Source organism: Crocuta crocuta, unplaced genomic scaffold, assembly GCF_008692635.1.
Source record: "Crocuta crocuta isolate KB4526 unplaced genomic scaffold, BGI_CrCroc_1.0 scaffold6, whole genome shotgun sequence".
NCBI lineage: Eukaryota > Metazoa > Chordata > Mammalia > Carnivora > Hyaenidae > Crocuta > Crocuta crocuta.
The window spans coordinates 243,481-270,399 of record NW_027531917.1 but is presented as its reverse complement, the minus strand read 5'-3'; the positions used below and the strand labels follow the sequence as shown (position 1 = coordinate 270,399).

Here is a 26,919-nt window from a genome sequence, read left to right as displayed (position 1 = left end):
TCCAAGGCTGATGGAATAGTATAGACAATCTAAGCTGGAATCATGCCTTGTTTTTCAGAAAACAAACAAAAAATCAAAAAAACAAAATAAAACAACAACAAAAAAAGAAGAACACAGTGACCTATGTGGCTCAAGCAGAAGGACTAAGGGAAACTCCCTATGAACAGAGTTAAGATTCCAGAGTTAATGGAGGGTCAGCCCAGGTAAGGGTCTTATAAGTCAGAGTAAGGACTCTATTTGTTTCCTCTATTTTCCCAGCTAGTTATTTTATATTTACTTTAAAATATCCATGATCAAATTACCTAATTATTTGAAGAGTGTCACTGAGGAAGTTATCTGAAAACTTAAAAATTTTCCGGTCACGGATAGTTGTTGAGTATAGACAGCATTTTCCTCGATGTCATTCCCACTGGCACATACAAAGATTGAATCTTGATATAATTCACTTGTCAAATTGTGAATTTGGGGGATTTCAGAAAGCCCAAAGGCCTAAGAATGCTATTAATGATAAGCCTTGAATTGCCTAAGAGAATATATTCACTGGAATCCATTGTCAGGATGATGAGAAAGGGATACATGGATATACAGAGACAAAAGTAAAACAATGGAGTTATCCAAAGATGCAATCTCATACTTTCGTCTCTGGTTTAACTTTAACATTCAGCTCCTTACTAGAATATTTAACTATTATGTACATGTGATTCATTCATTGTCTTTCATACATTGCCTTTCAACTGCCCTTCTAAGACAATAAAGGAAATTCAAGACTTTGTGACTTCAGCATTAGAAAGTCACCAGTTTGAGTATATAAATAAGCAAAAGATTTTCACTAAGAAATTCTAAATTCTGTCATCTGATCACCAGGGCTGCAATTAAGGTATTTCTAACTTCATGTTGTTAGTTTTTTCATACTAGTAAAGAATTAATTTAGAAACAATTTTCTGACACTTTTGTTTTTTACATGAATATATTTTTCAAATATGACAGTTCTACCACACTCATTAAAATATTAACATAATTATGTAAAAGAGAGAGAGAGAAGAATCAGACTCTAATCAGTTTTTTCTTTTCTTTTTTTGCATGTGATATATAAGTTTCACTCTTCATGTAAAGAACTCAGAAAAACTCTGCCATTCTTTAGATAGCATCGTGTAGTTTAGTTTATATAGCCTAAACAACAATGATCATTTATATAGATCCAGTTGCATAAGCATAAGACATCGAAGCCGTTGAAAATAACCAAAATGTACATTTAGTCCTGAGATATCAGTGTCTTCTTTATCATATGTAATCAAGTTATCAAGTCTTTTTTTTCCCTCTCAGCTTGCCCATTCACTCATTCATTTGACAGAGTCAGGGAATTGGTGTCATGCTAAAGTCCTTCTGATACAAGAAAAAGTGTTTTCATAGTCACTTAAGGAAAGAAAAGAAATCTGTCTGAAATGTTTTTGAGCCTCTGATGTCGAATCTTCCTGTTTTACAGATAGGATAGTTTCATTGTTAGGTTGCTTGCTGTTTTCTAAAAGAAAGCCTAGCTTCTTACTCATTCAAACATCAATTCACTTTTGAAGTGAAATGTTGGTCAGAGGAGTGGCCCAGATAAAGGCAAACTGCAATAGATCAGCTTTTCTTTGTCTCCTTTCCTTTTGCAGTATAATCCCCTTGCCACCTTCACACTATTCTCTACTTTCTTATTCATGATCCAATAGTCATTAATGTTCCATTTGAAAGGAATTAAAAGAACCATAATTTTATGTGATTAAATATGCCCAATTACACTTTGAATCCACTAGTGGATAATTTCTTATAAGTGCTTTAAGAAATCAATAATCCAAGTTCATCATTTTTACTGATTCTATCAGTGAGCTGCTTTTTAAAATGTAATGAAGGGATGTCTTTCTAGAACTGGGCTAGAGACAAAGCTTTGAAGTGTAACAATAAAGGGAAAAAAACACCTAGAAATTGTAAAGACTGTCATTGACAATGCAGTTTCTCCCTCATACGGAAATCAGTGTACTTTAATATTTTAAAAGAACAAATATATACAAGATAAAACATTATATACATGATAAAACCACATGGCCCAAGTGTCATAAAATGACGACCATAAAGCTATATGAAAAGCATGTACAATATACCATCACAAGTAGCATGTGATAGTTTCAATAATAGGTGGCCTTATTTTGGCATTTTTACTGGATCGAAATATCAGTTGAATTAACTAACAACATTTTGATAGTTCCCCGTAAAGTCTAAAGTCATAGTTGGATTTTATGGAGCATTCTGAATGCTAATAGAAAAACAGATGCACATGGTTTTTAAGTAGATATTGAAAGAATTGGCGCAATGCAACTGCATGTATTTTGTAGTATCGTGCTTAATTAGAAGTGGAAATCATACAGGACTTGTGGGAAAACATCACCTGTAACTTGTATTAGTCTCTTACAACTCGAGATGTTGAGTTACCAAAAGTATAGCATACCTTTTTTTTTTTTAATATGCATTTTGGACTCTCATTAATTTCTTCTTTTTGACAAGTAATGACTTTGATACTCAGAAGTTTAGTCCCTTTCTGATCTTCCTGTGGCTCCGTATCCTTTCCTGGTGTCCGTTACACAACAGGTTTTTTCTAAAGAAGTAGGCACCCTCCATGCACATGTCATAAAAATGTGATGTGTAGAGGTCCTGTGTGCTTTACAAGGAGATAATCACAGGAAACATACAGAAAATATTTTTGTGTTTATACAAAATTTTCAAATGGCCTAGTCTTCTTTACCTAATAATAGATGTTTTGTTCTATGGACTTGAGTTTAAGATGATATTCTTTGAATTAATTCACATTTTAAACTATAACTTTAACTTTAGCTGAACTGTCAAAATTTGATCTATAAATATCAGCTCTAACAACCAGAAAGGAAACAAACATTAAAATGTACACCTGTTAATATTTCTATAAGATGTTTGGTCCTTGTAAGAATTTGAAGAAATGATAAAACATAATGTTTTATCTTTAATAAAATGACCAGATAAACATTCACTTTATATTTATGCAATCAATATTAATTTTGCATTTACTCTGTGCAAAGCACTGGGCTGGCAATTAAGAGCAATAAATGGGGAAAGAAAAATGAAAATTTTTAATAAACCAAAGTTGTAGCTTATTAAACACATTACAGTAGAGTTGATAAAAAGGACATGTGTACAGTGAACCAGAGAGATGGTAAGGATGTTTAGTTTGGAGCTGACTATAGCAAGAAATAATTTTTAGATAATATTTATTGATTAATTACTATGTGCCTAGAATAGTGCTGTATTTAGTTAAACATATGAAATTGCCAAAGCAACTGCTTTAGAAAAAATAAATCTGAATTTACCTAAAGTCATAGACATGGTAAATCGGAAGAGCTGAAAATACCAGTAGTTTTGTCTAAGTATACATTTCTCCCATTCTGGTACTATGATTTATTAAAGGGTATTTTCAGGAATGCTTTTCCATATTCAGTAAAACCTTGGTTTGCAAGCATAATTCGTCCCAGAAACATGTTTGTAATCCAAGGCATTGTATATCAAAGCAAATTTCCCCATAATAATGGAAATTCAGATTATTCATTCAACAACCCAAAAATATTCATATAGACATGATCTCAATACTGTAATATAATACAAAATCATAAAGAAAATACAAAATTTAAAGAAAAAATAAACAAATTAACCGGCACTTACCTTTGAAAACCTTTGTGGCTGGTGTGAGGGAGACTAAAGAGAGGAGGGTTCCTATATAGGAAGATTTTCACTATCACTAACCAAATCACTGCTATTTCCAGGCTCAGTGGAATCTTTTTCTCTTCAGTGTAACTTCAACAAGAAACCTATCCAATGACACCTGCTTTGCCTCCTCTTGAGGACTTAGGCAAAACGTGACATTGAATTGTCATTAAACAGACTCACGGCTCACGCTGTTATAGCCTTATTTGGGTGGTGCTTTTCTACAAAATTTTGCACTGTTTCCCACATTTTACACATCTCCCTAATTTCATTTGAAGTGAGGGATTCCTATACCCTTTTCTCCTCCTCCTCTGCAGATGAGATGCAGCTGTAGACTTAGCCACTTGCATACCTGGTTTGTGCTTCTCGCTGATTTCCTTCTTAACTTCATTATAATCATCTCCTTGTTACCACCTTTCTTTTCAATTTTTTTTTTTTTTGTATGAGGGCCATTGTATATGCTTGCACAGATGTTGACTGCAGTACAGTATTAATTAACTCTTGTCATATACTGTATGTAATGTAACTGGCAACAAAGGAGCAGAGCAAAGGGTCTCTATCTGCAGGCAGCCTGACCTAGAATGAGGCAAAGCATTCCTAAGCTTACTCTTGTTTACAAAAGGAACAGATTGTCCATGGATGCTTGGAAGTGACAAAAAATACACTAGTGCCAGTTCTAAAATTCTGAAAAATCACTGATTTCTGCCAAACACCACAACTTGAGACTGAGTATCTGAGCATATGAGCATGCAAGATGATCACCCACAATCCTGCAGTTTGCAGGAGAGAGAGAGATAGAGACAGAGAGACAGAGAGACAGAGATACAATGTCAGGTACTACTCTTATTGCAAGACATTGCTCGTTTATCAAGTTAAAATTTATAGAAAGATTTGCTCATCTTGCAGAACGCTTGCAGAAGAAGTTACTCCCAATCCAAGGTTTTACTGTATACACAAGATTTGCTTCTTTATATAAAACATATTTTTTCTTCCAGGTATTAAATCTGTAGAGTTAGACTCCTCCCCCTTCTTTTCCCAGCAGATAAAACTCTGGGTTTAAAACATATCATTTGCTTCCAATTATCTCAAGGACTGTCACATAATTCTCTAAACCAAATTAATTTTAATTAATTTTATTATTTAAGAACATGTAAACTTTGGTACTTTCAGAAAATGAGGCACAAGTGTCATTAAATGACAACCATAAAGCAAGGTGAGGAATTGACTGATGAAGAAGAATGCTTCCATCAGAAGGTACAGCATGAGCAAAGGCCTAGTGGAAAAAAGAGAATGACAGGTTTATGAAACAGAAAATAACATCCATCAAATTGCTGTGAAATTCAAAGGTGAGACATAAAGCCAAATAGATAAGCGGGAGCAGATCATGGGAAGCCTTGAACATCTTGTTGGAAAAGTAACCTGTGTATAATAAAGTAAACAAGGAGCTTTTTGAGGAAAAAAGCCCTAGCTATGTGGTAGGCATCATGGAGAGCAAAAGAGAGCAAAGGAAAACTGTTCAACTTGACCCATCTCCTTGAAGATTTGCAATCATATTAGAACAAAGGAAAAAAATACTAGAGGATACAAGTATTAACTCTGGCATAGACACCAACTGTGTAGTGTTAATATATGGCATACTTTAAATTCTTAGCAGTTAACATGGTTGTGAATGGCATCATCCTAGGATTAGATAGAGGCAAATAGCCTGGAAAAAATAGTCTTTGATGACCTGGCTGATCTGCTACACATTCAATATCAACAGCATTTGGTTGGACACATGGGTTTAAAGTAACTGGACTAAAACTGGTGTTAGTATATATATATAGTGTTGACCAGTGTGTGCTGCATGTCCATGAGAGCTATTTTTAGAGAGAGGAGCTAAAGCAAGAAAAGAAAACTAGATGTGTGTATGCATGTATATATAGAGGGATACAGAGAAAAATATGTAACTAACTCAATTTGGAACTTTGAAAATCCTCTGAACTTAATATGATTTTGAAATCTAAGTATATTTGAAAATGTTTTGCAAGGCTGCATTAGGTTACATAAATGTGCCCTATTAAATGCATATTAGTTGGAAATAAGCCTCATAAGGAAAACTGGGACAGATTTATTAAAAAAGGATTTATCTTGCTGAAGAACAAACTGAATACAGAAAACTAGGTAGACCAATGAAAGAGTTAAAATAATTAAAAGAAGGCAATGTTTCTTTAGGTTCTTCAGGAATATTTTGAGATATCAAAGGATCATAAATAAAAAACTTTTATTTATCAAAACTTTATCAAATCCCTATGTGGTTAAGGGTAGAGGATAAGGCACCTCTCACCACAAAGTTTCTTAATCTATACTCATCATATTTAGATTACATCAACATATTGACATTTCTACCTATTATTGGGAAACCAGTCCATAGATTTAAAATATTAATGGGAAATTTTGATTCAGAAATAATGTTACAGGTTTTTCTTTTTCCTTCCATTAAAAGCTAATTTTCAAATTCATAATATGTGCAGAACTATTTTAGGCAGTATTTTAGTGGCTGCCTGCCAAGTGTAAATTTAAAAAAAATGATAAATAAAATATTTTGTTTCATTTTATTGTTCAAGTATCATTAATTTAAACATCCAAGAAAATTCTCTCAAACTAAGCACTGTTATTCTTTGGCCTTTAGCATGGTAGATACTCAATAACAAGGCACTGAATGATTAAATTAGTTTTATATATGAAACATGCAGTTTGTTCGTTTTATCCAAGTCTTGTTCATATGTTAAAGAGTAACTAAATTCATCCAACTTCAATTATGCCTTCCTTAGAGACTTTAACCTAATCGATTTTTTGCTACTCTGAACTAATAGGATAATTTTTGTTCCACAAAATTTAATCCTGAAATATATTCCATAAACTACCTTTTATTATGGTCAACTACCTTAAAATTAAGACTACTTAGCAGGGTTAAGACATTGCAAATCCTGAAAAATGTTTGTTGAAATAAACATTTTAGTTTGTCCAATATACTATAAAAACTTTGTGATCTAATCATGGACATAATGTTAGTCCCTCTTTAGATCCATTACACTGAATGAATGAGTGAATGAAAGAATGAATGAACGCATGCATGCATTAATGAATGAAACTGATGATTCTTAGCCCAGGGACATGGAGGAGAAAAAGTCAGAGATTACTTCAGAATTTTTTTAAGTTTTTTTTTTAATGTTTTATTTATTTCTGAGAGAGAAAGAGAAAGGAAGCGTGGCAGGGGAGAGTCAGAGAGAGAGGGAGATACAGAATCCGAAACAGGCTCCAGGCTCTGAGCAAGCTGTCAGCACAGAGACCGATGTGGGGCTCGGACCCATGAACTGTGAGATCATGACCTGAGCCGAAGTCGAACGCTTAACTGACTGAGCCACCCAGGCGCCCCTGCTTCAGAATTATGATGTTGCAAAGTATCAAAGAGTAAAAAGAGAAAACAGTGAAGAAGTCATTTTGGGAAAAGATGTTGCATTCTGATTTTTCATGTTTAGTTTATACACTTACATATATGGCCAATGGAAGTTTCCAGCAAGACATTTTAAAATTTAATTGTTCTTGGGGCGCCTGGGTGGCTCAATTGGTTAAGCGTGCGACTTCGGCTCAGGTCATGATCTCATGGTTTGTGGGTTTGAGCCCTGCGTTGGGCTCTGTGCTGACAGCTAGCTCAGGGCCTGGAGCCTGTTTCAGATCCTGTGTCTCCTTCTCTCTCTCACCCTCCCCTTCTCATGCTGTCTCTCTCTCTCTCTCTCTCTCAGAAATAAATAAAACATTAAAAAAATTTTAAATTTAATTGTTCTTTCACCATCAAATATTAACAGCTATCATTTGATGAGGACTTAAAAACTTCAGGTAGTATACATGAGCTTTATAAGAGTTTTAAAAACATTTTACACTTAATTTTTAAAAATGTTGTTCAACAATTATCACAATCCCAATTTTAAAGGTCAGTAGTCATGCCAAAAGCTTGTCCCAGTTCACATAGCTGAGTGAGAGATTCATGATTCCTGTCCACATATATCATATTACAAAACCTATGATCTCAGTAACCTTACTATATGTTGCTACCTAATTTATTAAGTAAATGAACTTTTCAGACATTACACAATGAGCTGTAAATGCAAAGACAAATAAAAATGGTCTTTGACATTGGCTAGGAGTAAAGAAACCAGGAAAAGATGCTATGTAATCAGATATGCATTTGCAAACTATGTACACTGATTTCAGAAAGGAATTAGCATAGTCTGATGGGGCACAGGAAAGATCAGGAAAAGCAAGGACTTGGGGTATAGTTCCTACTTGGCAACAAAATGAATAGTGATGATGTGAAAGTGACTATTTCTGAAAAAAAAAAAAGAACCATCAAGATACTAATGGAAGAAAATGGCAGCGGATAGGAATTTGGGGAAGAGGCAGGAGGCCAGCAGTCCAAGAAGTGAGGGAAAAGAATTAATATTTTTTGAGTACCTAGATATAAAACTTACCATACCATTTCATATAAATAGTTTTCTCTTTCAATTATTAGAGCTATAGTAAGGATTAAGTGTTATCATTGACATTTTGCTTATGAAAAAACCATGGCTTAAAGAGGCTGAGTGAATTGTCCAGGATATAACTATTACGTGATGGAATCAACACTGCTACTTGCCTTTGCTTGAATAAAGTCCACACATTTCTTTTCCATTATGGCCACTGTAAACTCTGGAAGTATTTTCTATTCGCAGTTATGCCTGAATTTTAAGGGGATAAATGCAAGCAATTGAGAAAATACCATAAAAAGAGAAAGAAAGTCTGTTTGAAGATTTCTGCCTAGAATGAGACACCACTGATAGAGGAAATAGATTTTTTAAATGCATTCTGAAAAAGATAGTGTAAGTACATGCAGGTTTTGACCTTGATCTGAGTGAAGCATTAAAACAAAAACCAAAAAAATCAAACAAAAAACAAAAAACAAAAAAATCAGAAATTCCTTAAACACTACACTACACTACACATGGGATTCCATGTGTAATTCCATTTCTAATTTCTAATTCCATTCTGACAAAATCAGTTAATTTACTTTTTTTTTTTTGCTTTTTTTATTTATTTCTGAGAGAGAGAGAGAGACAGTGTGAGAAGGGGAGGGTCAGAGAGAGAGGGAGACACAGAATCTGAAACAGGCTCCAAGCTCTGAGCTAGCTGTCAGTACAGAGCCTGATGTGGGGCTTGAACCCATGAACCATGAGATCATGACCTGAGCTGAAGTTGGCCACCCAACCGACTGAGCCACCTAGGTGCCCCTCATTTCTTTTTTTTAAAAAAAATTATTTATTTTGAGAGAGAGAGAGAAAGAGAGGGAAGGGCAGAGAGTGAGGAAGAGTGAGAGAATCCTAGCTCAGAGCTCAACTCAGCACTCAAACTCACAAACCTTGAGATCATGACCTAAGTCAAAACAAGAGTCAGACACTTAAGCAACAGAGCCACCCAGACACCCCAATTCATGTCTTAGTTATATGAAATATATTCTATTTAACTTTATCTTGTGAGGAATGGATTTTAATGTTCATATATTTCCATATATAAAGAGTTCAAGAGAATATGAGCATAAATAGAAATCACATAACCCACAAAACACAATGAGCAAAGTCAGAAGAAAGAAAGAAAGAAAGAAAGAAAGAAAGAAAGAAAGAAAGAAAGAAAGAAAGAAAGAAAGAAAGAAAGAAAAGGAAGGAAAGAAATGCATAACATTAAATGTGATGTTAGAAAAACAAAGATAAACATGAGTAGACTACACAGCAACCCAACTGAAGAAGTAGGGGAAAAAACTTAACAATATTAGAAGAAAGATACAATAGAGGAGACTGAGAGTGCCAGAAGTTGGTTCTAAGGAAAGTTTAATAAATATGACAGATAATTGGCAATATTAACAAAAAAGGAGGAAGGATCAAATAAACTCTGGGAGGAAAGAAAAATGAGGCATGCTAGTTATGCAGCATTAATTAAAATCAGGATTTTATGAATAACTTTAAATCTAAAACTTAGTTAAAATGCACAAAATTAACCAAGTGGCACTAGAAACTATCTATGGTTTTGTAATCATTAAAGCAACAAACTAATGACTCTATACAAACCACAAGCTCAGGATGTTTTATAGCTACTACTGGCAAAATGACATGAAAGAAATAATTCCAGTATTACTTAATTCTTTCAGAATATAGAAGAGGAAGTTTTATTAATTTATTTCATGAATCTAATAAAATATTAGAAACATAGAAACATCTATTAACATAGAAAACACACACATGTACATACACAGGACAATATAATAAAGGTAAATAGAAGCATAATACTAATAAATGGTTTTAATTAAATATTTTAAGTCATTAAATTTCAGGATGCTTTGTGATACAACAAAAGACAATTGCAATTAAATGGATGAAAATTTTTAGTAACAGTCAGATTAAGGATTTAAGTGAGAAAGGAAAACTAAATCTTTCTGAAGAAAATATTATAAGATCAGGTAAAGAAACAAGATATTTATAATACAAATAACTAAGAATTTGAATTTTGAATACATATAAAATAACAAATATAGAGTAAAATAAAAATAAATTCTATAGGGGTGCCTGGGTGGGTTTGTCAGTTAAGCGTTCCACTCTTGGTTTTGGCCCAAGTCATGATCCCACAGTTTAGTGAGTTTGAGGCCAGCATCAGGCTCTGTGCCTACAGTGCAGAGCCTGCTTGGGATTCTCTCCCTCCCCTGTCTCTCTGCCTTTATCCCACTTGCTCTCTCTTTCTCTCAAAATAAATAAACTTAAAAAAATAAAAAATAAGTTCTAAAAATAATAATAACCCAATAGACAAGTGGACAAGAGACTTGAACAAACATTCTATCAAGAGAATACACAAATACAAAGAAATATATGCAAAGGTATTCAACCTCGCTAATAACTAGAGAAGTACAAATTAAAAGCACAATATGATAATATTAACTAAGAATTAATAAAAATTCTAATTTTTAGTGCAAATGTGGAGGAAGGGGAGCTCTCATACACTACTGATAAAAGTACAAATTAGAAAATCACATTGGAATACTGGCACTGCCTTGAAAAACTAAATAATTGTATACTCTATGACCCATCAATTTGACACCAAGGATATACATACTAGAAATTTATATCCATTTGGACTAAAAATCATAGATGCATTATTTATAAGAGCCCCAGACTGTAAGCAACTCAGATTTTCATAAAAATATGATGGGTATAAAAATAATATATTTGTTAATGGAATAGCAGGCAGCAATAAATAAGCATATTTTGAAAAAAAAAAAACTGTTGCTATTCACCACAAAAATAATGAATCTCCCAAACATGATATTGAGTGAAAATAACTATTCAAAAACTATGCAACCTAAATTATAAAGTTTAATGTTATATATTTAGGTACAATTTTTAAAAAAGCACAATGTGATGTGATAACCAAAATAATTCAAGATGGTGGTTACATATTCCAGGAAGTTGTTAGTGGACAGCCTGCTGGGGTTTCACAGTTACTGGTAATGTTTATCATGCCCCCTTGGTGGTTATGTTACTATTCAGGAAATGTACGTTTTTACTCACTTTTTGTGTGTATTCTATATATGAATGCAGTTAAAATGATAAATTTTTGAACTGAAGAAGATGTAAATTGAGGAAATACATAGCAGGTTTCAATTTTAGTTATGTAGGAGTTTGCTGATAAAAGTTAATCAATATGGGGAGATTGGTAAATGTTAAAAGTTTTTAACAGGTGCTCCATATGAGTTAAATAGGAATGATGAAAAGAAATGCAGCGGTGAAAAGGGAACTGAATCAAGTTAGGAAACTTGACTTTTTAGTGGATCTAGTTCACAGCATTTTTTGACATTCTCTGCTTGACATTTCATATTCTGTTAAAAGCATCTGCAAAGACAGGTTAACAGTAATAGGAAGGCGTTTGTCCATAAGCTTCTGTTCTGTTGAGGGTATACAATAAAAAGACCTTAGAAGCTCTTGTTCTGTTAGCATATTTTCAGAGATCTGAGGAGTACAGAGTCTGAATCTGGGACATGGAACCAGAGGACAAGCATTCAGGGACCAAACTGGAAGTTATGACTTCAGGACAAGGTGTTCATTAATTGGCAAGAGAATGCTTGTAAGCAATCCAAGGCATAGAAGAAGGGCACCATCCCATAAAGTACTTCTGAGACATATCAGCAAAGCTGAAATTTGTTATCTACATGTGAATAGAGCTGTTATTTTCAGGGAAAATCTTCACGGAAAAAAATACCCTACATTGACTCTAATCAAATATACCATGTGTTGCACTGTAAAGTGGATCCAGCTTTCTTGTATATTTTCTAAATTTTTAAAATATTTATTCATTTTTAGGAGAGAGACAGAGACAGAGCACGAGCAGGGGAGGGCTAGGGAGAGAGAAGGAGACACAGAATCTGAAGCAGGCTCTGTGACCACAGAGACCAACGCAAGGCTCAAACTCAAGAACCATGAGATCATGCCCTGAGCTGAAGCCAGACAATTAACTGACAACCGTCCAGGTGCTCCTGTTGTGTAATTCTTGGTGTGGTTTCCTCAGCTAAGTGTCTTAACTCAAATACCTGCCTCTATTATACAAACAAGGGAATACTGAAATCATTTATAATACTTCAGGGAGATTGCAAAAACCCATACAAGGTTTGAGAATGAAGGAACATTTATAGAAACCATTTAACTTTCCATAAAATCAAGTTATGGAAAGGGCTTTGGGTTGAGGAGAAAGGGTTACTGAGATTTTTGCTTCCTGAGATTCAGAAGAAAAAAAGATAATGTTTTACTCTCGGCATTACTTGCTGATTTCAGCAGTCTCCATTTTCTCAGTAATTTTGTTCTCAAATTATTGCCATATGATGTTAACTCACACTATTTTCAATAACATTCCTTTTCCTAAATTGTAATTACCAGGACCAGTGAAACTTTTAGGTCTTCATTTTAGTGGACATCTTCTTAGCCTTTCACAGTGTTGACAAATCCCCTGTTTTGAAACTCACTCTTCTTTTGGTTACTGAAGCATCTGTCTCTCTCTCTCTTCTTTTACACCTTCTTTTCCCCTGATTTAATACAGCCTAATTATTTTAATCAACACATATTTACTAAAGCTTCTATATAGCAGGTAAGGTTCTATGTCCTGGGAATATAAGTGGCAATAAAGACAAATAAGAGACGTGTCCCAAGTAAGAGTATATTGAAGTAAATATTTGGTTATCTAATCCTCTGTGAATGTGGCTATTCTCAAGCTGAACATGGATCTTGAAAGATCAGGAAGTGTACATTTTTAAATTTCTGTAGTCTATATATCTTTGCCCTCCTGATAAAATTTTTATAACTAGATGGCCGGAAAGCACTGTTCAATTAGAGTTCCACCCTGTTGATAAGACTGTAATTTCTAAATTTATAGTTCTCTTACCAGAAAATATTTCCATCTTATTTAAGGTATTTTTATTCTTCAGTGACACATAAACATTATGTAAATATCTTGAATGTACATATGTGGGTTACTTTTTAAAATATATATGTAAGCTTCTGGGACTATAAATAATTTTTAAAATAACAATATTGTTAAATTATTATTTAACAATAATAATTAAAATAACAATTTTAAAATAAAATAATTTAAAAACAATTATTTTTAAAAAATAAAATAATATGAAATGATGAAGTGTTGAAAAGAAAACTAAGTCCAACAGAATTTGTTTTTATAATAATTCATAACATAATAAGGAAACACTCATCTAGGTTTAAAACAAACTGGTTTAAAACAAACACAACATAATTCTAAGACTTTACAAAATATAAAAACTAACTTGTCTCCATGATGGGTTCGGTGCTCATCAATGAAAGGTTTTATTTAATTTCTTCAAATGTGCTGCCTGCAGTAAGTGCACACTTATTTTTATGCTAATTATTATAGTTATTTTTTAATGTAGCTCTTGCTTTTTTGGGGTAGATTCCCATGGTTCATTGCTTACGTACAACAGCTGGTGCTCATCCCAACAAGTGCCCTCCTCAATGTCCATCACCCATTTCCCCTCTCTGCTGCCCTCCTCAGTTTGTTCTCTGTATTTAAGAGTCTCTTATGGTTTCCCTCCACTTTAATTCTTCTAAGCCAAACCTATGTGTCTCTTGCCCCAGTCTGGGGTTTTGGCCTCAGAACAAGCCAATATGTGCCATAATTTGGACTACGTCTGTATTCAAAAAGGAAATTACTATATAACTTTATTTTTTTAAGTTTATTTATTTATTTTGAAGAAGAGGGATAATACCTATTTAGTGGAACAATATATTTCTTTATTTATACTTTATAATAATCTCTCAGTGTTGAGGATGTGCACAGATTAGGCACCCAAGCTATAAGCCTATGATAGGATCTTGTATTAGTAACCCTGTTGTTATTATTTAACTCATTTGTTTATGTAACATAACTCTGCTAGATCAAGGAGGTGCTGTATACAACACATTAACACAACTCTTCGTGTGTAGGATAACTGTATTCCTGCATATTTGAAAATTTACAATGCTTCCTGTATCTTTAGCAGTACATGAAGTAGTATAATTTCACAGGACGTTGCTTTCATATATCCTATGTTTGCCCACAATGTTTATTTCACATTTCATAGTGCAATATAGGAATTACTATCTATTTATTAACCTGGTTAATGCTTGGGCCTTGAAATTTTATCCTTTAAATAGATATTGGGACAGAAATGCTAGTGAAAATTTAGAATAAATAACCCTGGATTCTCTCTTCATTTACCTTTCGATATTTCTGGTTCAGTGAAGGAAGGTGAAACTTCCCTCAACTTTTATCTCTAATACATTTTTTTCCCTATTTTGGGACCTCATCCATCTCTTGGTTGACAGAACACTGACCAGTATTCCTACATTCTATGGCTTCTGAGTGGTATAGGGTGCAGTATATTTGGGGTTAGTGAACCAGGTACCATCTTAATATGAAAATCCACATTGGATAATTGCTTGATTTATATAATTTGTAATTTAAGCAAAGTTACAATTTGTGGGGTGATCTGTAGGAATTTAAGGTATTAGGGTAATTAGCAATTATGCATTAGCAATATAAATGCATTAGCAATATAAAAATCTGATTTATTTTACAAGGCCAAGACCCTTGAATCAGTTGTGGGTTGGTTGGTTGGGTTTTGCCAAATCTTTCATCAGAACTGCAGATAGCAAATGTAAGTAACTAAATTTTAGAAATTTATACCTATTTTGCTGAATTTCCATTGAATGTAGTCATAAGCTAATTAACACCAAAAAAATAAGTTTTGTTGTTTATGTTACCACTCACAAATTGAATAAATCATAAAACCAAACTATTTATGACAAACTAGTCTATCAAATTAAATGTTACTCTTTACCCACGTTTCTCCAACCGGGCTACCCTCAAGGAAGAGCACACACATTCTTTAAAATATGAAATGCCTTTTTATGGACCTATCAAACTTAACATTTTTTGTGTATGTAGTCACTTTAATTTCAAAATCATAGCGCTGCCAATAGAGGTACAATGTGATCCCACATGTCAGTCTCAGACCTACTCACAGTAAATTCTTTGCACGAATTGCTCTGCTTCTGTCAGTATCATCCAACTGCCGATTTTGCTCATCCTCCTGTCTTCTAACTTGCCATCAGAAAAAAGAACACTCCAGCTGCTTCAGCACATTTTGTGTTTTGTGGGTTCTGTGAATGTATATGCCTGTGTTTAACGTTATAGCCGTGATGTTCTATCCTCCCCCACATAGCCATATATTTCGAAACAATCTGTGAAGAAGCAGCTCTGAAAATAAAATTAAATCAACAGGAATTAAATAGACGTGGTTGTGATATAGCACTTACTAGTGTCCACCCCCATGGAGATTTAATAACACCCACATTCCCAGATAAAAAATAAAATCGCCACACCTAAGTTTTTTACCACACCTATTTTTCCCCCCATATTTTCATCTAGTAATAAATCCCTTCACATCATCTTTATTGACTCAAAGGGGAAATATCAAGCATAGAAACATTATCTTTTAAACAATTTTTAAATCAGATGAATATTTTTAACTACATTTGTACTTTTTTGGACTTCGGATATTTTTATGATCTGATATGTAAATGGTAAAGTCAGGGAAAATTTTTATGATCTGATATGTAAATGGTAAAGTCGGGGAAAAATATCCTCATATTTAAAATATATAATATAATGCTTCTCAAAATTCCTTTTCCAATCTATTTGCAAAGTGTCTTGAATAGTAATTTGTACTAAGCAAATAAAGGCATAGTTTCTGATCTTGAGTTTTATTGAGTTGACAAAAAGGCAATAAATAATTTCAATACATGTATTCTGTTTTTAAATAGAGCAATGTACAAGACAGAATGGTAAAGCAAGAATCTAATGATTATTTCTTAGAGTTGTGGTCAAAAATCTAAATTTTTCAAATGAGGAAGTAATTGATGGGTCTTGAGGGATGAGCAGGGGTTCACTGGAATGTTTTATTATTAAGTATAAATTCTTGTTAAGCTAAGTGTGAGTTTTTTGGAACTTAGATCTCTCATGTGAAAGTGATTACTGATCGTATTATGGAACTCTGCTAATAGTCACTTTCTTTTTGCTTTATCAATACCATCAACATATTAGGATAGGTTGCCATTAAATAAAATGTACATTATTTTATAGAATTATTCAATTATCATACTTACCATCTATATTTGCATACAAATATGTATTTATATTTATATAGGAATTATACAATCAAACTAAATTCCTGAAGATAAATACAGGGTTCCAGAAACGTTGATTTTTAAGTTATCTGTGTATCTATGTTATTTTCTTAAAAGAGTGAGAGAATTTCTGGAGATCCCACAAATTAAAAAAAAAAAGCCAAGAATAAAGTAGAGTTCAATGCTGGGAATTTTACAGAGGGGACAGAATTTGAGCCTAGATCATAAAGCTTACAGGGAACTTAGATTAGCAGAAGAGAATAGGAATGGAATTTCAGAAATGATAATTCCAGTAAAAGTAAGTTGGACAGTGAAGAAATTATTTTGCCTAGATTAGAAGGAGAAGAGTGGCAAAAATAGTTTCTGAAGACAGGTCTTTATTTTTCTAAACTCACAGTTTTGTTCTGGCATTATCAACCCAAATCCGGAAACAGAAAATGAAGTATTTCCTACCTTGTTATTAATCTCATTATTCTGATGCACTCCCACTATATCCACCATTTTAAGGACTCAGAGCAATTTTGTGCTATGATGATGCTGGACTTGAGCCTCTGAGCAAAAAAATCAAAAGGTACTTCCTGCTCTGCCCACTACTCTCAAAGTGATTGTTACTTAAGTTGTTAAATCCGCAAATTAAACCCTCTTATGCCAATTAATTGTTTACTGAATTGGTTTATAAAATATACCAATTTCTCCTGCCCTTATTATAAATGTAACTCTTAAAAAACTCCTATATCTTAATTGCTAGGGCAGGTGACCCAAGTTATTTTAAACTTGTAAATTTCATGAACTAAACAGTGTAGCACCCCAAAGCTTAGAAAACTAGGTTAAGATAAATTCTGGTTTTGTTTTTCATTTTCTTCTTTCTTAATACTCAAAGAAAATGCAAAATTGAGTATTACTGGTGAGAAAAAAACAGAAGAAAACAGAAAAAGCTGACTTTTCAGGATTCTAAACACAAAGTTTACGAAATACAGAAAATCTGAATTAGAATTGAATGCTCAGAGGAGTTCATATTATGCTTCATAATAACTGTGCATTTTATCTTCTAAAACCTTCCTGAGAATGAGGATCATACGTAGTGTCAGGTATATCATAGCCCCATTGTAAGTATTGTTGAGAGAATGCGTGGATAGACATTATTCAACAGGAAGTTTTAAACATACAGAAAGATGGATAAATATGGATTTGTGACATGCTATGAAGAGAATTTAGAAAGAGTATCTTCACAGAGTCTCTGAATAAGTTTTCAATAAGTAACTTTAGATACTGGCAGGGAAATAGCTGATTCCATTGCATAATTAAAATAATAACCAACCAGCTGGAATCTCTTTGCTATTCAGATCCCTTTTCTCCTGATGACCTTTTCATAAGCCAGTGTAAACAACTGAGAGAATCCTGACAACAAAACATTCTGACCTAATTATGTACCATAATTTCAAATTGAGATTATGCTAGACCCGGTAAATGAAATTTAAAGAAAATATAATCTATTTGAGAAATTGGAATATCTAACAATGTCATGTTTACTGTGGATATGTACCCTCTGTACTATTTTATGAATATGATCTAAAAATCCCAGGTTCCTTTGAATTCAGAAACTTTGAACCTTTGCAGACAGAGCTAGGTCATCATTCTTGCCTCAACTTTTATGATGCTTATTAGAGCTTACAGAAGCTGTTGACAGTCCTCTCTCAAATTTTTCATCAATTCATGCATACATGGCCTGAGTAGAGCTAGTAATTTGCATGCCAAGTTGCCAAAATGCAGCTGTTACCATTTTGTGACGTAATTATCTTAAAATATAGGTTCTTCCAGTGAAACATATGAAACTACAGGGTAGAAAAGGGCCACTTGTTCCTTGCTTCTGCCCGCGTATTAGCTTCACCTACATCCTTTACTCCTTGGTGTACTCTTAATCCATTTTCTCTGTAACATTCTTTTGCAATAAATATCTAATTTCCTCTTAGACTTATTTATACCATTTGTTTAAATTGCCATATGTTTCTTGTTATTTCTTATATTTATTACCCATTGAACAAAACCTAACTAAAATCATTCGTAATGAGCTAACGCATGCACGAGAATAAAATGTTGTATGTCTTATTTCATTCCACTGAATATCCCTAATCACATTGAATATAAAATTCTTCCCTTTGCCTGTCCCACCTAAGTAATGGAACTATCTGATAAATATGGACATTTCAAAATTTCAGGTGGTTTACAAAGCTCTAAGGTATATTAATAAAGTTGGTCATTTTAAAAAGAAAGAGCAACTCCTTGAATGTTTTGTGATTTAATTTTATTCTTGGATTTCTGTGACACAGTTTTCTCCTTGGACTATGAGCAAATAATGTAATTATACTGAATTTTTATGTGTGACTTGTAGAAAATGTCCATCAATCACACATTCATGTTTCAGAAGGACAAATCCTTTGCTTTGTCAGATAAGTAACTATACTGATCTCAAAACAAATACATTAGTGGACTTTTTGCCATCTCTCAATGGCAGAAGAATTATTAAATTAGGCAATGCAAAAAAAAGATATTTTTTACAAAATAAAAAAAACTAACCAAGATTTTTATTGTTAAAACTGTTTTATTAAAATAGAGTAGGACATTTTTCCAGGGCACCTGGGTGGCTAAGTCGGTTAAGCGTCCGACTTTGGCTCAGGTTATGATCTCATGGTTCATGGGTTTGAGCCCCACATCGGACTATGTGCTTACAGTTAGCTCAGAGCTTGGAACCTGCATTGGATTCTGTGTACCCTCTCTCTCTGACCTTCCCCTGCTCATGCTGTCTCTCTTTCTCTCTCTCTCAGAAATAAATAAAACATTTAAAAAATTAAAAAAGAATAAATATAGAGTAGGACTTTTTACCCCTAAATTTCAGTGAGCTATAAGGCAACACATCAAAATGACAGAAACTTTTTTTTTTGGTAGTATTATGGACCATCTCAACAGTTAATATAATAAGAGTTAAAATTCTTCCATTCCAAAATTAGGAAATAGAGCATTTTGTAGTCATAACATTACTGATGACATCTGGCAGGACATGTTAATAACAGAGTCAGAGTTTTGACATGAAGACTGTCAGTGAAATTTTTTTAAATGGAGGATAAATATGGAGAAGGTGATCAAGAATTTTTGTAAATCAAACACAACTCATGGCCACCATAGTAACAGTATTAAGCCAGTTTCTTGTGCTCAGGAAGAAGTGGTTCAAGAGGAGAAAGGAATTAAATGTGAACAGGAGGGATACATGCTCATACAAAAATGGACACAAACACTTAAGTGTGCATGCAAAACCTGTCCACATTTAGTTTAATTTCACAAATCTCCAAAATTCTTCAGACAGTCTCTATTTTATCCAAACAATGACAATCACGATTTAATTAGCTTAGATTCACATTTAATTTTCTGTCTCAAGAACAGGAATATATTACCTCAGTTGACACTTCCAGGAAGATATTCTGTTTATAAGAGTGGGAGTTGTTGATCAGAGGAATTAAGTTAGGCTTCAATTTAGAATATAGGATTTATCATCCTAATATCAAATCAGAGTTTGAAATTCAATTTCTTTATTTGATTTAGTTAAAATTTGCCTATATTCCTTCACTATGTAAACCATAAAGGTATAATAATCCAAAAGATAATGATAGAACATATTTCTCTTGCTTTAGGAATTCAACATTGTAGTCCCTGCTTCTTGCATTGCACATCACTGGAATTGTCTGGTTTATAGCCTTTCAAATATTTTGCCAAATCAGGAAAAAAATATGATTTTATAATTAGACTTTTCTTGCCTTGACATGTTCAAATAATGGGCGGGTTTTATTTAAGATTCCATCAGAGGCCAGGCATTGTAGAGTACTTTTTGGTTTATCACACAACACCAAACATACTTAATTAGCTGAGGTCAGCTAAGTGACAAAGAAGACCTGGATCTAAACACAACTCAAGTCATCTTAATTTTCTCGTCTATTTTTAGTTTTCCTTGTAAAGCATTTTAAATATCTGACAAAATAAGGAACATAATTTTTTAAAAGAGCTTTTAGGAAAACTAAATCAATCAAATTTCTAGTATGAAGACAATTCTGGGAAGGACACTGGAGTACAGCTGCTGAAGCTGTGATATTGGGTGGAAACCAGGGAATAAGAAATTACTTACTGTCACTCACATTCCACTGGTCAATGTGTATATTCTCAAGAGTAACATTGACAAGTTGAGTAATAAATTAATTCTTTGAATCTCCTAGGCTACCTTTAATAATACAACACTAGTTTATAAAAAAAAAAAGATTTCAGTGAACCTAAAATATTTTATTTTACTTCCAAAGACCTGACTTACATCTAAAGATTAATTTATGCACCGGGGAAATTTAAACAAATATTAAATTGGTAATTTTTGTGTGTAGCCAATGACTACTCTCTTTTGAAAGATAGATGGGTGGTAGGGGATGTTTAAAATGTCCCTAATTATTTCAAATTATCTTGAAATCCCTCTGTTAAAGACAATAATAGGTATTAAAATATAAAAGAATAGTGAGAAAGGTATTTGTTTTGTTTTTGTCTCTTTTTTTTAAGCCATCCTAAAAATATCTTTATAATGCAGAGGATACTTTCTTCCTTTCCTTTTAATAATAGAAGAATGTTTACAATAGAGTCTCAGGTGACTCCAACACTTCCAATATAAAATTATCTGTTCAACTACAGCCTCTCCAAAACAAACTGGGTTTTAAATCCCCAGTTTAAGGAATCAATTAAGTAGAAGATATAATCATAATCAAAATAGTCTTTGGTAATTACATGTGTGATGCACATAAAATTATCAGGTATTATATTAATGTATCTGGTTATAAAACTGTTTTGGATTAGAACAATTATACCATATCTGTTGCCAGGAATCAGTTTGTTGCCAAGAATATTAATTAGACATAAAGGTGAGTATTAAGTGTGGATTTTTTTCTACATGTACTCTAACTATAGTATTGATATAGCTCTTTTGATGCATTTTGTTTTGTTTTCTTACTGTTTATCCATTGATGTTGTCAAATTGCCAACATTAGCACCATCTCATAATAATGCAGTTTAAAGAGGAGTTTCTTAAGTTCTTGATACATAGTCTGGACCTCACATTCACCTTTAGAGGTGATCAAGCTTAGTTTGTTGCCACTCAAACAGAGGGGCATTCTAAAAAATTGAAGCTATATTTTTTGATAATTTTTAAATGTATTTAACTCAACTGTAGGAATTGTTCCTTATAGTAAATATTTATGGCAACTAAATCCTTGCTGTTGTGATTAACTTCAGATCCTTTAATATATATTTAATCTCAAAAATAAATATTTCATAAAACTCCTATCATTACCTTTCCTTTTAAGTATGTTTCTAGGAAAAGTATATTTAGTAAAATCAGAAGGATATAACTTCTTTCTTTTCCCCCTTCCTTTCCTTCCATTTTTCCCTTCAATTTCCTACTCTGCATATGACAGTGCAGGAAATAATAAAGACCACCAGCAAAAGTGAATAGGTAGATAAACATGAATAAATGGTAACCATACAAAATAATGTCTGGAATATCTTCAAACATTTAAAGCATATACTAAATAAAATAATGCAAAAGTCAAGAGCAGGTAAGTGGACATAAAGTTCGAATATATAATTTATTTATTTATATTGTATATGTTTATTTATAAAATATTTATCATTATATATATTATATTTATTTACATGCATCTAAAGAGAAGAAAGTCAAAGAACATTTTCCTAGAATATTTTCCTAGAATAACCCAGAAAGCCAACCACAGGTATAAAGGAAACAATTTCAAGAATGAAAATACTACTTTAACCTAAATAAAATAATTCAATATAGAAAATAAAACTGAACTGTAAAAGCTAACAAACATAAAAAAAAAATAAAGAAAAACAACAGCCAGACATGAAGAAGTAATGGTTACCAGATGTGTCCTCCTGACCTTAAAAACAAACAAACAAACAAACAAACCAAAACTAGAAAACTGCAAAAATAAAACAAAAAATGATTTTCAGATCCAAGACAACAGGCAGTGCAGGAATAAGCCTTGAGAGATGAGAAACAAGAATCAAGTCTACAATCACTGCAGCTTTTTCCCTCAGGCATTTTCTGGACCAGAAAGCAGAATAGGGAAAAACCAAGTAGAGAATGGTGGCCTCTCAGAGGTGAGGAGACAGGAAGTAGTGTCCAGGAGGATGAAGGAGTTTGAAATTGAGGGAAGATCATTGGTGAGAAGGAAGCTATACAGAGATATTTAATACACTGTGAAAGGCTTGAGATTTTACTCTAGTAACCAATTCATTTGCCACAATTTCATGGATATAGTAGAAAGAGACACGTTGGTCAGAGATAAAGAACTGTTCATTACTCAGAAAATTGTAATTCTGAGGTCTGAGGATCAAGAGAAATTGAGCTAAATAAAGTTCAAATAAAATTTATTAATTCTAAAATCTTAGTTGTTCTAACAAATAACTGATACAAAAATAGTAGAAATGGGTTTCTTGTTTGTTTGTTTGTTTATAATACCTTGGTATAATATCATTTAAAACTAGATTCTGATTACCTGATTCTGATTCAGGGAAGTGGGGAGGGAGGAAGTGGTCTTAGCCCTGTAGGACCCAATGCTGATAAGCAAAAATTCATCAGTCAAAAAATAATAATAAAACAAATTCCCCAAGATATAAATAAATAAAACTTAAATCCTAAGGCAACCATTAAAATAGTTTTTAAGAAGGGTTTAAATAAATCAATAGTAGAAGTAAATGAAATAATAAAAAGTGCTTGATTAAACTGTGATGTGGCAGAACAAGAACAAGTAAGAACAAATATGTAAATAGAACACAATTAGTAAGTTGATATATTTTAATTCAATGACTTTAGTAATCACATTAAATCTGAACAAGCTATACATACCATATAGGACAAATAGATTAAAAAGTTAGATCAAGTATATGCTATTTATATGTTGTTATGCTCATATGTTTATATGTTGTTATTTTAAATGTAAATATTATATAATTTATATATTTATATAAATATAACAACACATTAAAAATAAAAAGGATGGAAAAAGATATGTAAGAACTCTCCTAAAGTAGCTACTTAATATCTGAAATGTAGATTTCATAAAAAGAAATGTTGTCGGGAGTAAATATCTTTAAAATGTGTGAAACAAAACTGATCTGAATTAAAATAAAAATCATTTGTAGTAAGAGACATTGACACTTATCTCTGTAGTGACAGAACAAGTGNTATATTATATATATATTATATATATACATAGAGAGAGAGAGAGAGAATGGAGTGAATCAAAAAATAATTGGAAATTAAACAACTTATAAATAACTGCTATCTGGGATACCAAAATACCCACCCTCAGTCCCACCAGGTTTGGTGATATGCTAGAAGACTTTCTGCGGACAGACTGAAAGTAAATGGCACTTAGGAATGCAATACATTGGCCAATGTTTGGCTCTGTTAGTCAAAAACAAGTTTTAGCCCAGTCAGAACAAGTAAAATGGCTTGGGAACCAGAGAATTACAGGTCAGAGAAAATGGAAATCTTCAGGAACAGATTAAAATAAGGGAATAGATTTTGAGGCAAGAAAATCCTTAAAAGTCAAGAGCAGAAATGATGGTCTTTAAGTCAGAAAATACTTCAGGAAAATGCTATCAAGTCCTATGAAAGCCTCTGAGGAGGAAAGTTGAGAAGGTTCTTCCTCTTACTCCAGGCTTACTTAGCTATTACTACTACTCTGTTAAGACACAGATTACAAATGAACAGAATCTTATTCCTTTAGATATTAGGGAGTCTAGAAATAGTTCCCAAATCTCAGATCCTTCAGAAAATGGGGAAAAAAATAAAGAAGAGAGGGGAGGAGAAGGGAAGGGAAGGGAATGAAAGAGGGAAGGAAAGGAAAGAGGGAAAGAAAGGAAAGGAAAAGGAAAACTATATTGCTGTGACTCACTCCTGTTTTCCTGAGGGTGTAGACACTTCCCTAGGACTATCAGATGGGATCTTGGTAGGTTCTTGAACTGTTTCCCATGCAACATTTTAGTTTCTGCTTACCGCATCTCCTCTGAACAAAGACTATGTGAATTAAAGAGGCTTGTAATGAAAATCAAGCAATTCCTAAGCTTTTCATTTCCTTTAACCTTGTTTGCTATGCTGACTGTCTGGAGCAGATGGCTGGCTGACTGGTACCTTCTCACAATGTTAATAGTCATTATCACTGTGTCATTTGAAATGTTGCTTCCATCTTGTTTATTTCTCTTTCCTGCTCCCTTTATGCACATTTTCCTTTCATGTGTGCCACAAATCCCTGATATTCTTTCATGCCTTTTTTCACTTGCTATGGAAATCCTTCTTGATCTGGAAAGAAAAAGTAATAATGAGCCTGTGATGTATGAGGTGACTAATGAAGTGTTAAATTCAGCAACTGCTTTCCTAAAAATTCTGGAGGCATGAAATGTGTATTTTTCTCATCAGCACTCATACCAGTGGGATTACTGCCTTTAAAAATTAAAACACTCAGGGCAAGCTTCCATTTTATGTCACTTAAAGAAACGGCCCTTAAGATGCGTATTCAGTGACAAGTGTTGCACACACAATGTAAAGGTGACTTTTTTAATTACGTGATACTGAATCAATGCTAATTCATAAATATAATTGCTAATTTATGGATGCTTCTGAGTCTTCCTCTAACCTGTCAGATCAGCTCTTGAAAGTGCAGTATTTGGTACTAAATCTTACATTCTCATATATTTTTCCTTCTTTTCAGTTCCTCTGTTAGAAAATCTGTCAAATAATGAAAGTATGAGATCCACTGCTAGCAAAATTTACATGTTCTTTTATAGCAGAATATTCTAAAAAAATGGCAGGTCTAATATACAATGTCATTTTAAAGGGAAAATGAAGTCAATTTGGGAAGAAATGCTCAAGGTACAGGACTAGAGCATGTACGCTAGAAAGTATAAATGAAAGTGGATAATAGAGAGCATGCCCCATAGTCAAATGAAATAAGATAAATGAGAACACTGTGAATACACGCAGTGTTCCTTCTTCTGAGCAAATCCAAAATTCATAAATCCTATCGCTTAGTTTTCCTCCTAGTGTTTAGCACAGAGGTGACATGCCAAGGTAGTTTTAGATATAAATTCTTATAATAATATATATTATTATACTACTACTCACCCATGATTATGCTATTTTAACCATTTATACAGGATTGTAAAACAATTTCTAGGTATCCTTTCCAATATAAAGCTTTTATTATGAAAATTATTATCCATGAATCTTCACACTTAATTTGCAAGCACTCTGTGGTATTCTTTTAAATAATCATAAAATAAGGTAAATATCTTTAAGTATTGTTATAAAAATGTAAACTCAGAAATCACAGTAAATGCTACAGCTTGGCAAGACTGAGTTCATATCTTCTACATCATTAGCATCCATAGCAGTTTTACAAGGTAGCATGCTGTGCACATGATACAATGAGATGCATAATGGATTTTTACAAAGAATCCATAAAAATATTAAAAATGCCAAGCTTGAATTACAATCTGAAGACAATTCTATTTACATAGGTATCACAACTACTTAACAAAGTAAATTTAAGTGTGAATAATTTATTCCTTAAAAGTGTTTAGAGTATACTTGTAACCATGTTTATAGCATTTGATTGATTTCTGTCTTTGAAAGATTATCTAACAGAAAATAAACTGGTTATGAACTGAACTTAAATAAGTATATTAGAAATGAACAATGGCTGTGGAAAAAAAAAACATAGATTTTTACTGTCTTCAAAATCAAGCACATTAAGGCAAATTAGGGACTGTCTAGTTATTTAAATGCTATGAATTACTTAACCTGAAAAATTAGCCTAAGCTCAGAAACATAAATCATATTCTAATATATCTATTAAACTCAACCTGAAATACTTTAGTAAACCAATTTAGTTTAGACAACTCACATAGCTGTCTCAGTTCTCTAATTTAATAAATACATGTATCACTTTCATGGAACAATACAGCAGGGTCTTTTCCTCTTTTGGATTGCTTTTGTTTTTAATTACTCAGACGCCTAATTCTTTTAGCCAAAAATTATATCGGATTTTTTGTAGTGATAATTTTTTATTTGCTAATGAGTAAAAACCTTCATTCTAGGGAAACCTGGATGACTCAGTCAGTTGAGCATCTGACTTTGGCTCATGGTTGGTGAGATCGAGACCCACATCTGACTCTCTGCTGTCAGGCAGAGCCTGCTTTGGGTCCTCTGTTTCCCTCGCTCTCTGCACCTCTCCTGCTCATT

General features: G+C 33.0%; 1 long non-coding RNA gene across 1 annotated transcript; it reads left to right on the top strand.

Moving 5' to 3' along the window:
• Nucleotides 1–26,919, top strand: LOC144240572 (uncharacterized). The gene is made up of 4 exons (XR_013337761.1): nucleotides 1–203; nucleotides 4,936–5,111; nucleotides 12,183–12,349; nucleotides 26,775–26,919. It is a non-coding gene; the product is annotated as an uncharacterized LOC144240572 (long non-coding RNA).